Below are 14,582 nucleotides of genomic sequence, written 5' to 3'. Positions count from 1 at the left end.
TAAAAGGGGTTTAGGGGGCTACTCTTGAGTCCTCCGCCCCTGCTATCCTCACTCATGTGGGCCCTGGACCAGACCAAGGAAAAGACCTGGAGACTGCAGTTCCCATCCCAACTCTGCCAGTTAATGGCTGTGTGACCTTGGGGAGGTAACTTGCCCTCTCTGAACTTCAGTTTCTTTAGGCGTAAACTGGCCTCTAAACTGTCCTAGTTTTCATGTCTGGGTTTCTACTAAGCACCATTTCCATTCTCTTTAGGAACTCAGGATGAGTATTTGCTGGAGGGCTGGGTTGAAAGACTATTTCAAGTCCCTGTTAACAAGTGCTTCCCTCCACTGAAGACAGATAAGTGAGCTCAGTTACTGCCTCTCCTGGACACCCTACCCAGAGTCCAGGAGCAGCCTTTGTCCTCCTTTTATCAAGTCCTTAATATTGGGGTCCTGAAGCTAGAGTTTTCTTTACTGGTCTTTTCCCCAGAATGTCAGTGCATCTCCATGAAGATGGGACGCTTAATGGGTTATCCTAACACCAAGAGCTCTCCCAGAGCTGCAACTAATGGAACTGGTGCTCACTAGGACCAGGCCCTGGTCTAAGTGCATTATGTATAGTGTCCCATTTAATCTTTTAGTGTACCCCTGTGAAGAGGCGTTTGCCTTTTGCAGATGAGAAAACTGAGGCCTAGGAAGGACCAGCTAACTCCATCTGGGGGAATGAAGGAAGGTATGCTGGAGGAGGTGGCTTCAGAGTTAAAGCTAGCCAAATAGAAAAGTGGTGGGTCTTCCGTTTGCCTCTCTCTCTCCTGACCCCCACTATCTTCCTAACCTAATTGCTGAAGTTTATGAGGTTGTTTTTAAAATTCAGATCCCAGGCTGTGAGCCAAACTCTGGCAGAAAGAAGCGAAGGCTCTTATCTGTGTGCCCATTTATTTATCTAGCTAGTGCAAGCTCAATACACAGTCTCTTGCAGTGAAATTTAAGTATAAATCACAGAAAGTTTCCTTTGACAAGGAACAGACTACATTGCTAATTCTACTGAAGCAAAATCTCCCCTCTCCTGAGGGGTGCTCTGGGTCAACAGGCCACATTCTGGCTCAGCTGGGGGCTGGTTATCAGACAGGGAGAAGCAGCCTGCCCCACCTCACAGCCACACAAAGAGGAGAAGGAGGAGGTGGCACAGGTGTGGACAAAGGGGGGCAGAGATAAGAGCACCAGAAGAGACCACACCTCCTGCCTGCCCAGGGAAGGAGCTGGGCCCTGCTCATTCCAACAGAGAAAGGAAATGGGGCTGGTATGAGAGGCCTGGGCCTGCCCATGGGATGGGGTCCTGGGCCCCTGGGATGGGGTCCTCGGTCCCCGGTCATAGCAATTACATCAACTCCAGCTGGGGTTCCCATGCTTGTCGCAGGGTGAGGAGGGGCAGGAACTAAACCACGGGGCATGATCTCAGCAGACAGTCTCACAACCCCTCCTGCTAACAGCTGAGTTTGTGGCTCCCAATGGGGCAGTCCTGGACCTGCATGTTGGGAACACTGTGACCCAGTTGCAGGGTTGGAGAAAGCAACGACAAAGAACTGATGCAGATGGTAGATAATAAGGAAAGGACAGGAAGGAGGTTCTATCAGGAAGGGTCCCACTTGCCTTCTCATCTGCCCCAAACTGCTAGCTGCCAGGTGAGATGAAACTTGACATCTCAGTGGCTTACGCACTAGATCTGCTCCTGCTCACGCTGCCCATTGGACCACCTCTCACGTGCTCATCCAGGGACTCGGGCTCCTTCTGCATGGTGGCCCTGCCCACTGTTGGCAATAGGCCTTGGCATTCTGTCCATTCCGTCAGGAGAGGGAGAAGAAAAGGACCTGGAGGAGTCCAGGGGAGGTTTCACAGCCGGGCCTGGCAAGGGCCCGCGTCACTTCCACCCACTTTCCGTGGCCAGAGTTCAGCTCCATGGCCACATGTAACTACAGGAAGTCTGCTACAACAGTCCAGGAGGCAAGAAATATGGGTGTGGGGAACAACAGGCCGGAGTTTGTCACCTCAGATCACCTCACAGAATCGCAGAACTTAAAGCCCCACAGAATGTAAGGACCATGAATTCAGAGAATCTTAAAAATAGGAAGTCTTAGAACTTTCAAGTTCTACAATCATGGAAACTTGAAATAATACAGTCCTAGATTTGAAGAGTTGGCTGCAGATGTGTCCATCTCCTCCTTCAGATTATAAATTACCAGAGGGATGGGGCATATTTCCACAACTCCGAACCTCCTCAGCACCCAGCACACAACCCGTAATCATCGCAGAGCTAGCAGTGGTTGAAGGAAGGGACATGGAGCCTACTATGTGCCAGGTATTTTTCTAAGCAATTTGAATATTTAAATTCACTTACTTCTCACAACACCCTCGGGGGAAGGCCATTATTATCCCCAATTAACAGATGAGAAAACCGAGGCAGAGAGGTTAAGGAATAAACCTGGAGCCAGGCAGCTAGGAAGCTTTCCAGAAATACTTGCTGCTGTACAAGTGTTGAACTGGTGTGCATCTCTAACCATGTCAGACTTTTCATTTTCTCTCTCAGTTACAAAGGAGAAAGATGGTAAGTTTTCGGGATATGACTGAAATATAAAAGAGACCCACAGAGAGAGAACAACTCACTTTGTTGTTTGCTCCCCAAACTCCTGAAGTGAATTCCCCATCATGATGGGAAAACTGGCGGTCTCATTAACTTCCGGGAGGGGGTTTGAAGTCAGTTTGAAGAGGGAGCTGTGGAAGGGCTTATCCACCCGCTCACTGAGGAGGCCCTGCCTGTTCCATCTGATTAACAATAAACCAGACGCCCCGACACAATCCGCTTCTACATCTGTAACACGCTGACAATCTAAAAATGCCAGCCTCCTCCTTGTGTGTCAGCTAAATGTCACTGGCGACATTTGATGCAATTTAGAGATGAAAGTAAATCCAATATTATCACTGACTAAATAACCGCAGGCCCAATCAGGGAGACCCAGGCCCCAGAGCAGGATAGGGAGAGAAGGATAGGGAGGCGGCACCCCAGGAAGGCAGGGAATAAGCGCCTTTGGAGATGAACTGACCCCCAGCTGCCCACGGACTAGAACCTCCAACTCGCTGGCCCACTCTGCTTGGGAGGAGCAGGACATACCACCCCCAAAGCCACTGGGTAGGCCACAGGGGATTGTTTTCCCTCTCTGAGCTGCAGTTCCCTTGCCTGTTAAGGGAGCAGGGCCGAGTGCGGCCTAGGGAAGGACTGGTGAGGCGGTGAGGCACTGACGTGGGGCAGTTCGGTCAACCCTTATTTACTGAGCCGCTCTGTGCAACAGGCACAGGTCTAGATCTTGGGGACGCAGCAGTCTTTTAATCAGCCATCCTCTCCGCTAGACTGTGAGCAACATGAAGGTAAATGCCAGCTCTCTCTTGTTCACCTTTATGTCCCACACAGGTGCTCAACCGCAATGTGTGAAATGAATGCACGCATGAATGACTAAATCTGCTTGTTTGGCCTTCCGCTTGCTTGGGAGAATCTTGGAGGCTCTGGAGTCTGTAAGGGCAGATATTAGGCATAAATTATTTCCTGCTGCCCAGCTCCCATCAGAGCAATGACAACTTGCAAACTGTACCAGTTCTCACCACAAGGAACCCTTCTTGATGGTACCCAATACAGAAAACACCTTGACCGGAGGATCAAAATGAACATCACCAATGTCAGGTGCCTCCTGATGTGTCCCTGAGAAGGACACGGCATCACTTATGCAGTGTCCCATCCACCAGTGCAGCACCTGAATCTAATTACAGAGGAACATCAGACAAACCCCAAATGAGAAACATTCTATTTAAAAAGGAGCAGGGGGCAGGGGCAGACTGTATCTTCAAAAATGCGATTGACGTAAAAGACAAACACGAAGAAACAATCCAAGTTAAAGAAGGCTAAAGGGATATGACAGTTAAATACAATGTATGATCATCTACTGGAGGGAGAAAATGCTATGAAGAACTTTATTGGGTCAACTGACAAAACTGAATACAGTCAGAATTGATGGAATTATTAGTGTTAGTTTTCTGTTGTTGCCATAATAAATAATCACAAATTTAATGACTTAAAACAACACAAATTTATTTAGGATGTGGACGTCTTTGGGGGGGCATTAGTCCACTTACATAGTCAATAATTGATAAGAGCATTTTATCAACAATGAAATTCTGAAATTGTTAGCTGTCCTGTGCTCATGTGAGAAAATATTCTTATCCTTCAAAAGTATACACTGAAGTATTTGTTTGCTTGCTTATTTATGAACAGAGGGGAAGCTCTCTTTATTTATTCGACATGAGGGTGGAGGAAGAAGAGGACTAGGAAGTCACAGTCACCACTGCATAAAGTCACCTCTGCACCTCTGCCTGATATCCTCCAGGCCCCCACTGCGCCAGGAAGCCCCTCTGGAAAGGGCAGAAAGCTCACAGATGTCCTGGATGTCCTCTGTGCCGATCAGAGAAAAGGCATTACTGTCCCTTTTTGCCTAGCTACTAGGACTCCACTGGGAGAATGCGCATAATGATCCGATCCTGGCCCAGGTCCAGCTCCTTGTGAGGAACCGGAAGAGTCGGGCCCTGTGGCCGCAGTTCTCCTCCCCAGTGCCCACACAAGGACAGAGGAGATGAGCAGCTGCGCGCTGGGCACAGTGGAGCGGTTGGTAGCCAGGGCTAGACCCCGTGGCACCGTCATGTTCATGCGGTCCTCAGGTTTGCCCAGGATGGCTGCACTGGCATGCCCAGCCGGTTCTCCAATCCCGCGGGCACGCGGGCTGCAGCCAAGTGCACCTCCAGCTCCACAAACGGTGAGTCGGGCGAGAAGCAGCCGGAGAAGCCACAGCAACAGAGAATGAACGCCCAGAGTCTACACGGAACTATTTAGAGGCCAAAGGCCACAGTGTATGCAACTTACTCTCAAGTGGATCAGAAATAATAATTTACAGAGGGGCGGAGAGGGTTGGGGGGCAGATGATAAAGCAAATGTGACAATTTACAATAGGTGCCTCTAGATTAAAATATGGTATTCTTTTTACTATATTTGCAACTCTTCTGTAAATTTGGAGTAATTTCCCAATTAAGTACCCGTGTGTGCCTCTGTGTGTGTGTGTGCACGCCACATGCGTGCAATGGATCCTCAATCAAGTGAGATTGCCAAAGAGCTAAGAGGTTTCCCGTGTCTTGGTTTCATCTCACCAAGTAGACTGAAGAACCCCTTAGGGGTTCCCCATTGTAGGCAGAAGAAAACCCTATTTCTTCAACTTGGCATTCAGGCTCCTTCATGACCTTCAGCCTCCTTCTCTCGCAATCACACTTGCATCTCCCATCTATTCCTTTATCCACGTGGGATTACTTAACATATCTCAAAATTGCATCATAATAATTGTTTCTTTTATTAAGCATTTAGAGTATACCTTGTCCATCCTCATGTCATTTCATTTAATCCTTACAGGATTCAAGTTAGGTACCAAGTATTTCCTCTTACGAATGGTGAATCAAAGGCTCAAGGGAGTTTAAGTGACTTGCTTAAAGACATAGAGCTAGAGGAAGACCTAGATTCTTTCCCACATACTACATTGCTCCATGTACTCTATGTACTGATGCAATGAACATTTCGTAAGCACCCACTCAGTGCTGGGCTCTATGCCAGGCCCTGGGACTACAATCAACCCCACCCCAATACAATCAACCCCATCCCAACCTCTCAGAGTGTATGATTTGGCCAGAGAGACAGAGTCAAGCTTGAGGAGGAGCAAGGGGTTAGAGGTCAGAGGTAGTGGGGTTTCCAGAGTCTGGCTCCATGGCCCTAGAAGCTGAGACTGGAACCATGGCGGTGGTGCAAGTAAAGGAGGAAATCTCCTCTCCCTCAGATGATGGGGTCCGGGATGACGGGTCCATGGACATTTTTCTTTTTAGTCAAGTCTCTGCTGCTCTCTAGTGGGACATGTAGAGATAGCAGGAGGAAACAGAAGTGGCAGGTTTGGGCGGCGGAATGGGGATCCACATTAACTGTGAGCCTCTCAGCCTTGGGACCTGTGAGATGGCTCCCATGCTCGTAAAAGGAGAGGTCTGAGCTTGAAACTGCAGTAGTGCAGGGGTCAGTCTGCTTAACCAAGAGAGGTACTCAGCTTTTCTCAGGTCATATATTGAGCCCCCAAATTAACCGCAGATGGAGCCCTGAAAAGACTAAGCTGTGACAAAGGTCACAGACTGAGTTCTGACCTTGATTAGAGACTACACCCACATGTAGACCCCACTAGACCTCTGCTGTTCTCCTCTCCTACTCTCCAGTTGTTAAACACCATTATCAGGAATATTATATCCATTTACAATTAAATAAGCTGTATAGAAAAACAAAGGTGATACATACTGAAAATGTGTTACTTCCTAATTATTTCATGACATTTTGCTACTCTATGCTCTTGAGGTGATTTAAATCTAAGTATCTGTATAGCACAAATACTATATGATGGCATGCTACTTGGATAGAGCCAGAAAGTATTACACTAAGCAAAATAATTTCTCAGTCAGAGAAAGACAAAACCATAGGATTTCACTCACAGGTGGAATTTAAGAAACAAAACATATGAACACAGTGGGAAAAGAGAGAGAGAGAGAGAGAAACCATAAAAGGGACACTTAACTCGGGAGAATAAACAGGGATGCTAGAGGGGGGATGGGCTAAATGGGTGATGGGTATTAAGGATGGTACTTGTGATGAGCACTGGGTGATATATATAAGTGATGAATCACTAAATCACTTTCTACTCCTGAAACCAATATTCCACTATATCTTAATTAACTGGAATTTAAATAAAAACTTGAAATTTTAAAAAGATGAATTTCCAAAATACGTAATGCTAAAGCTGAAAGAGGTTTAAATATAATGAGAAAACTTATATGAGGTTTGAGAAACAGTTTAACAGTAGAACATGTATCAGATTTAATTACAATAAATTTATATGGGGGAAAAAAACAGATTGGAATACAGCTCCATTTGTCAAATTATGTGTGAATCACAGCTATCAATTAGTTATGAATATAAGAGTTTGGCAAAAATCAGTGGAAGTATTCTGTGAAAATCAATTGGCTAGATAGAATTTAGAATAAAGAATATTGTAGGGGTGCCTGGGTGGCTCAGTCTTTAAGCGTCTGCCTTTGGCTCGGGTCATGATCCCATGGTCCTTGGATCGAGCCCTGCATCGAGCCCCACATCGGGCTCTGTGCTTGGCAGGAAGCCTGCTTCTCCCTCCACTGCCCACCCCCTGCTTGTGCTCTTTTTATCTCATGCTGTGTCTGTGTCAAATAAATAAATACAAATCTTTTTAAAAAGAATATTGTCTATGTTATTACTGTAAATTGTGTCACTCATATCAGTAAAATGTGTAATGAACTTATGGACGTGAACACATGCACACATTTTTGGAGATCTAGTTGTTAAAATTTTGCCAGCATAGTGCTGCCCAGCAGCCTTCAAATACCCAAAGTGATATAGCTCTGTCCCTCATTCCAAACAGGCTGGGGTTGCCAATGTCTACCAACACCTGCCCCCCACCACGGACCTTTTTCTAGGACTCCCGCCTTCTAGAATTTGGAGCTTGGTTTGTCTTATTTTTGCTATTACACTTTTCATCTCTGTCTTTTTGCCTCACTTTTCAAAATATCTTTTTGGTTTTGTCTCATAAACCCTCGATTGATTTTTTTTCATTTATGCACTAGGATATTTAACATCCAAAAGTTTTTTTCTTTCCCAATCATTCTTTTTATGGCATCTTGTTCTTCTTTAATGGATTCAACAGCTTCTCTTGATTCTCTGAAAATATTCATGATAGTGTGTTAGATTTTTTTTATGTTTTTATCTCCCTGTCTAGTCTCTGTTTCTGCCACATGGCTTTTATCTCTTTGCTGTTCATTTGTTTTATTTTGTTTTGTCTCTATCTTTTCTACTAGATGTTCTCCTTAGCTCTTGGATGGTCCTTTGCTGTCTCTCTGTGAGGCATTACTAAAAGAACATAATTCCTTGATGAAACGGCTGATTCCCAAAGTAGGGCAAAGAAAGTCATAGATGAGTCCAGACTATTTCTTTGTGACAGAAAGTGCTCAAAGAATGACATAATGATGGACACAAGAGCCAGAAGGAAAGGGTTTCCAGTGGATAAATCTAGAATGAACTGAGCATAATATGCACACACAGTATAACATGTTGAGCATAATATTTCATAATATACATATATATAGTAACAGATTATAACTCATTGATTGAAATAAAATCCAGGAGACAACATTCATATAACTTTATAAATAGATATACAGCAAGAAGGGAAAGCTCTTCCTTATACTAGAAAACCAACTAGTAAATATAAAAAGGATTGGTGGCATTACAAAATAACCCCCAGGGACACCTGGGTGGCTCATTTGGTTAAGTGTCCCACTCTTGGTTTTGGCTTAGGTCACGATTTCAGGGTCCTGAGATCCAGCCGGGTGTGGGGTTCTGTGCTGGGCGTGGAGCCTGCTTAGGATTCTCTCTTTCTTCAACGAAGTGGTTGGAACTAGAGGACATTATGCTAAGTGAAATAAGTCAATTAGAGAAAGGCAATTATCATATGATCTCTTTGATATGAGGAATTTGAGAGGCAGGGTGGAGTGGGGGGAAGGGAGAGAAAAAGGAAACAAGATGGGACTGGGGAAGGAGACAAACCATAAGAGATTCTGAATCTCAGGAAACAAACTGAAGTTTGCTGGAGCCAGGGAAGGGATGGGGTGGCTGGGTGACAGGCATTGGGAAAGGTATGTGCTACAGTGAGTGCTGTGAACTGTGTAAGACTGATGAATCACAGACCTGTACCCTTGAAACAAATAATACATTATATGTTAATAAATTTTTTAGAAAATAAAAAAGATTCTCTCTTTCCCTCTCTCTCTGCCCCTCCCCTCCCCACTTCATGGGCCTGTGCTCTCTCTGAAATAAAAAAAAAAAAAGAAAAAGAAAAAGAAAGAAAGAAAATCACCCCCAGAGAACATCACAATAATAATTGATTCAGGCAAGAATTATCAATGATTTGAAAACTGGTGGATGATAAATATTTATTTATTACAAAGGAAGAACAGTAACTTTACACTGAAGACGCTTGGCAGACACCTCGTTAAGCAGGTAATTAATGTTAACATCACTGGCAATGGGATAAACAGAGGTCATGTGGCTCCTGATACTTGCACTAACATGACATCATTTGTGTGATAGTCCTGCCAACAGTGCCTAACTCAGGAGGAAACATCAGACAGACTGAGGGACATTCTGCAAAATACCTGTCCTGTACTCTTGAAAAAATGTCAACGTCATGAAGGCAAAGAAAGACTGAGGAACTGCTTCAGATTAAAGGAGCCTAAAGAGGCATGACAACTAAATGCAGCACATGATCTGGGATTTTCTGCTCTAAAGGACATTATTGGCACAGTTGGCTAAATCTGAATAAGGTCTGTAGATATAATAGCCCTGAATCAATGTTAATTTCAATGTTAAAAAGAATGTCCTCGGTTTTGAGAAACACGCACTGAATTATTCAGGGGCAAAGGACCATCATGTTTAGTAAAAAATAATAATAATAATATGTCAGTATTAGGGGAATTTGGTGAAGAGTAGAACAGGAATTCTTGCAATTTTTCTGTAAGTCTGAAATTAGGCCCCCCCAAAAAAAAGAAAAGAAAAGAGAAAAGAAAAGAAAAAAATTCAAAAGCTGATTGGGAGCTGTGTGCACATGAGTCGGTTGTCGACAACGGGCCCCTGGGGGAGGGGGTCTGCTGGGGCCATTTCATTAGGCATTATGTGGTGCCCCTCTTCCCTGGTTTCATCTTCTAGTCTCCTACCTAGAGGTATCTGCCTCGTTGTCAGGTGCCAGGAGTTGAATGGAGCAGGGAAAAGACTGTTGGGTTGGGGACTCAACATTCACTTAATTTCATATTTTCCCACCCTCAAATGCCCTTCCCCCCAGGCTGAGACCCTCTCCAAAGAAAAAACCTCTAGTCCTCTCCCCAAGTGGCCTCAAGGAGAAGAATCAAGGGGGTCTAACTGCTCTCAGTTTCCAGCCCCATCCACTTCGTGAAGTGTCTGGGCCTTTTCGGGATTCCCAAGGTATATCCAGCTGCATATACACACACCTACTGGGGTTTAAGATCCAGCTTTCCATATCTGTTGAATTAATGTCTGCTCTCTATACCCAGCTTCCAAACACTGCTGTCATCTCTCCTGTTCTTTTTGTCCTTGTGGCTTTAAATATTTTAATAAAATCTCCTGCTGTCATTTTAGTGGAATTTCAGGAAAGAACGTGCTCTTTCACCCTGTCATCTTTAATTGGAAGTCCTTTGTTGTGTTCTCTAATTTTTCTATGATGATCACATATTTCTTGTGCAATTTTAAAATATATTTAAGCACATGAAAGTGTTAAATGTTGTGCAACCGTGTAAAACAATTTAAGAATGGGATGTTCATCAGATTTCTGACGGGAGGATAACCAAGCTCTGAGAAGGGGCTGGATGGCGTAAGGAAAATATTTGAGGATGCCGCTCAATGGCACTGTGCCATAAAGACGAACGAATTTCTCTGCGAATGTGTTCTTAAGCTTCCGTTACCACGACAGCGGCTATTAAAAAGGGAAGCACCTGGTGTGTGTGTGTGGGAAGGGTCCGCAGGGCGAAAAAGGCTAGCAAAAGACCATTTCACAAAATTTCGCGAAATTCCAGAGGCCCTCCTTGGGACTGACTGAGGCTCTGGAAAAGCCTACTCGTTGGGGGTAGGGGGAGGGGCGTGGAGGGGGGGTGGCTCGCGCAGAAAGGAGGTTAAAGGCAGGCTTCTGTTCCCCGCACCAACACGAGGTCAGGATAGATCCAGGTATGAATCAAGTCCAAGGCTCGGTGCCAAACCCAGACCTTCTGCCAGACTCAGGCAGAAAGCGAGTCCCCAGCGCGGGCACCGCGTCTGGACGCACCAGCGCTCGCCTCCAACTGCGTGCTCAGGTGCGCCAGGGTGGCGCCGCGAGGAGCGACCTGTCCAACTCTAGCCACACGGGGGCAGCAGAGGACAGGCGGAGAAAACCGAGAGGGTCTCGGGGATGGCGGGTGGGAGAGTGTAGGAGACTGGGAGGAAGACCTAGAGAGGGACAGAAAGTACCCAAAAGAAGAGATGGCAGGAAAATGTGGAGAAGGCGGGGAGACAGAGCCCAACCCTCAGTGAGCGATAGAGGGAGGAAGCACTCATCACACTAAGAGGTTCCTCACACACGCTGGTGCCACTGGCTCACCATCACATGAAGACATTCGGGATAAGAAATCATATGGTCAGCTAAGGCACAGAACTGACACTAGATTGTGTCCTGGCTGGAGTATTTAACTTCTCTGTGCTTTGTTTTCCCTACCAAGCTCCCAGGGATTTTGTGAGGGTTAAATGAGAGAATAAACAAAGCACTAGACTTGAAGTGAGGTGTTGAGTGGCCAGAGCTGAGAAGTGGGGAACACTGCCACAGTCCCTTGTGAAGGTATCTGACAACTACAGGAGTGGGTCAGGATTAAAGAGCCCTCACACTCATCTTCCTCAAAACCAGTGACGACTTTCTGTCAGAGGAAGAGGCAAAGTGGCACGTGTATGCAACTTTTAGAGAGACGACTGCTCTCAACCCAAACTTTTCTCTCATTCACACTGCTTGCCTGGTCCTGGTCAGGATTTTCATCTGGAGGTTGGCTATACAGTAATGTGACTGTCACCTGCCAGATGCAGCAGTCACTTTCCATACCTCACCCACTGCCCTTACTCTTACCATTCCTGCCCACCTTCTACCTGCCAGCACATGCACTGCTTTACCTAAGGGCCTTCTCTGGCTATTGGAGCCCATTTCTCCCCCTATCCCACCTCTCTCTCTCTCTCTCTCTCTCTCTCTGTCTCTCTCTCTCTCACACACACACACACACACACACACAGCCTTCAGCCACTGACCAAAAAAAGTTCTGGTAGAAATACCCCAGCTCCCTCACCCCGTGGATAACTCTAAAGCTCATGTGCTCCACTGGGGCTCCCAGAGTGTCTCTGTACAATGACTCTCCAGCTGCTCACTGTGGTAACATGTTCAGTGACACACTCTCACCTGGCTCACTGCCTGCGTGTCTCACTTCCCCTCTCTCCTGGAAGCACCTGTCAGATAAGGTATTTGAACAAGAGCACTTATCTGAGGGCTGGCTTCTGGAGGAACCTAGGTTTGAAGACAGAAATATGGCAGGTTTGCCTTATTCATCTCTGGGAGATGAATCTCTCCACAGCACAAAGCACAGTGAATGAGGACATCATAAAGAGTACTTATTATTCATTCATCTATACAGCAATATGTAATCTCACTCCCCACTAGGCCCAGCCTGGGTTAGGGGCTGGGATACAGTGTTGAGAGGATCCAATATGTTTCCTGAGGCTTCCAATCCACGAAAGACTGACTTTTAAGGAAACGGAGATTTTCTGCCCACTCCCCTTCCCCCCACCCTCCAATTCCCATCACCAGATGCCTACAGCCAGGCCTTAGAAAAACTTAGGAATGTAAAAAAGTGGGAAAACAACACATGCTGGCAAAGAGCAAGAGCTAAATGATTGGGCTGATCTTTCATTCACCGGGGAAATATCTCCTGAGCATTTCAGACTCTTCTGTCAGAGGCACAAACATGTCAACAGGCAAAGGGAACACCAAGAGGTCAGTAGTCCTACAGGATCATAAAGACTGTGGCAGCACTAAGGAGGGGCTAACTCAGCCTGGCAGGGCCAGGAGGACCTCTCTGGAGGAGGTGTCACTTGAGCTGAGTCTTGAAGTACAGAAAGGTATTTGCAAGATCTGGAAGGGAAAGAGCATTCTAGATAAAAGAAACTGCATGTAAAAAGGTAGGAGATGTGAAGATGGTCAGCTTGGGGAACTGCAAGTGACTTGGTGTGGGTGGGACAAACGAGAGGGCTCAGAAGGGAAGAGGAGCAGGCAGGGGCTGGAATATGAAGGAGCTTTGGTGCTAGTCTGAGGCATTCACACCTCATTGAGACTCAGTTTTCTCCTCAGTGGAATGAAAATTTTGAAGCTCTTGTAAAGACAAATGTATTAATGTAAGAGAAAATCTGGCATTTATGCAACACCTGGAATTTCATTGACCCTCCGGGAACAGTAGTTACTTTATCCTAAGAATAAACTGTAGGAAGTTACTGAAGGATTTGAAACCATACAATGACATGGTCAACTTGGAGCGTTGGGAGATGCCGGTGAGGAGGTTGCTGTGGGCAGAAGAGGTCACCTGCATGCCAATAGTTTTTTATGTCTCTCTGCCTAAGAACTTTCTCTAGTATTGGAAAGAATCATATGAAGGGCACGCCTGTATAGAGGAGTTAATACACCAGGAACAACCCTCTCCCAAGAAGGGTTGGGAATCAGTGGATAAAACCTTCCACTTCCTAGCCTGCTGTGGGACAATTCCAAGGAATGTGCCACGCTGCCTCTCAAAGGGTCCTCCATGGGACTGAGCTTTAAGTGGTGCCGAAGGTAACCCACTCATTGGCATATTTTTATACCTTTATTCCATTTCCTATTTCACTTCTGCACTCTCTCACCTCCTAAGCAAACTACTTACACCCAAATTCTTGTCTTAAGATCTACACTTGGGGAAACCCAAACTAAGCAACTGGTGACGGAAAGGACCCTAGAAAGTAGACCTCAAGAGGAGATTCTAGAATTAAATTACAGCCAGCTAGATGGAAAAAGAATCCCATTTCTGCTGGGAAGTAGAATGTTTTTGTAGCAGCACAATTAATGACTCTAGCCTGTGATGGACCTGGCAGATATAGAAGTGGAAAAGGAACCAACAACCATGTCATAGCTCCCGCTCTTGAAAGCAATGGAAGCAATTGTAATTATAAGGATTGTGGACTTGATTAGGTCCTTCTACCTTGAAGAAAGAGGATCTGTCAGGCAGTTAAGTCCACCATTGACTCAGGACACATTGTGAAAACTAGAAGGTCTCCATGGCACAATTTAAAGAGACATTCATCTACTGCAGCAGGAGGGCAAATTGTGCCGAAAAGAAGCCCAGGATTTGATTGTAACCATGACTAAGTTACAAAAGAGACTGAATCCACAGCTCCACTAAGTCCTGGGCTAAAGTCCAAATCCTAGTTGAGCAGAAGGGGGACCCTGAGACATGGGATTCAGACTTGAGAACACATCTTTCTGAGCCCTGTATGTTGGAACAAATGCCTCCCCATCCCTCATAGAGGAGAGTAGCTTCCCATTGCCAGGAGACCATGCAAAGTCCTCCCCAAGGCAAATGTCTTCCAAAGTAATAGTTGCCTTCCTGCCTCCCCCCACCCCACCCCAACACCCATGACATGTAGGCCAAGATCATGGTGTGATCTCAGTATGTTTTGATGGTTATGTACTGTCCCTTACATGGGAGGTAAGAGATTATTCATCATCAGAGCTCCAGGAACTAAATAATACACTCCAGGAGGAACTAGAAGATTAGTATAAGAATGTATCTTGAGGGTGTTG

General features: G+C 45.7%; 1 pseudogene; it reads right to left on the bottom strand.

Moving 5' to 3' along the window:
- Positions 1–4,500: 4,500 nt before the first annotated feature.
- On the bottom strand, positions 4,501–13,338 carry LOC116860591 (annotated as a pseudogene).
- Positions 13,339–14,582: the final 1,244 nt, after the last annotated feature.

This window comes from Lontra canadensis, unplaced genomic scaffold (genome assembly GCF_010015895.1).
Source record: "Lontra canadensis isolate GAN:19392208 unplaced genomic scaffold, GSC_riverotter_1.0 scaffold179, whole genome shotgun sequence".
Classification (NCBI taxonomy): domain Eukaryota; kingdom Metazoa; phylum Chordata; class Mammalia; order Carnivora; family Mustelidae; genus Lontra; species Lontra canadensis.
Note: the sequence above shows the minus strand (reverse complement) of the source record. Positions and strands in the feature narration are given on the sequence as shown.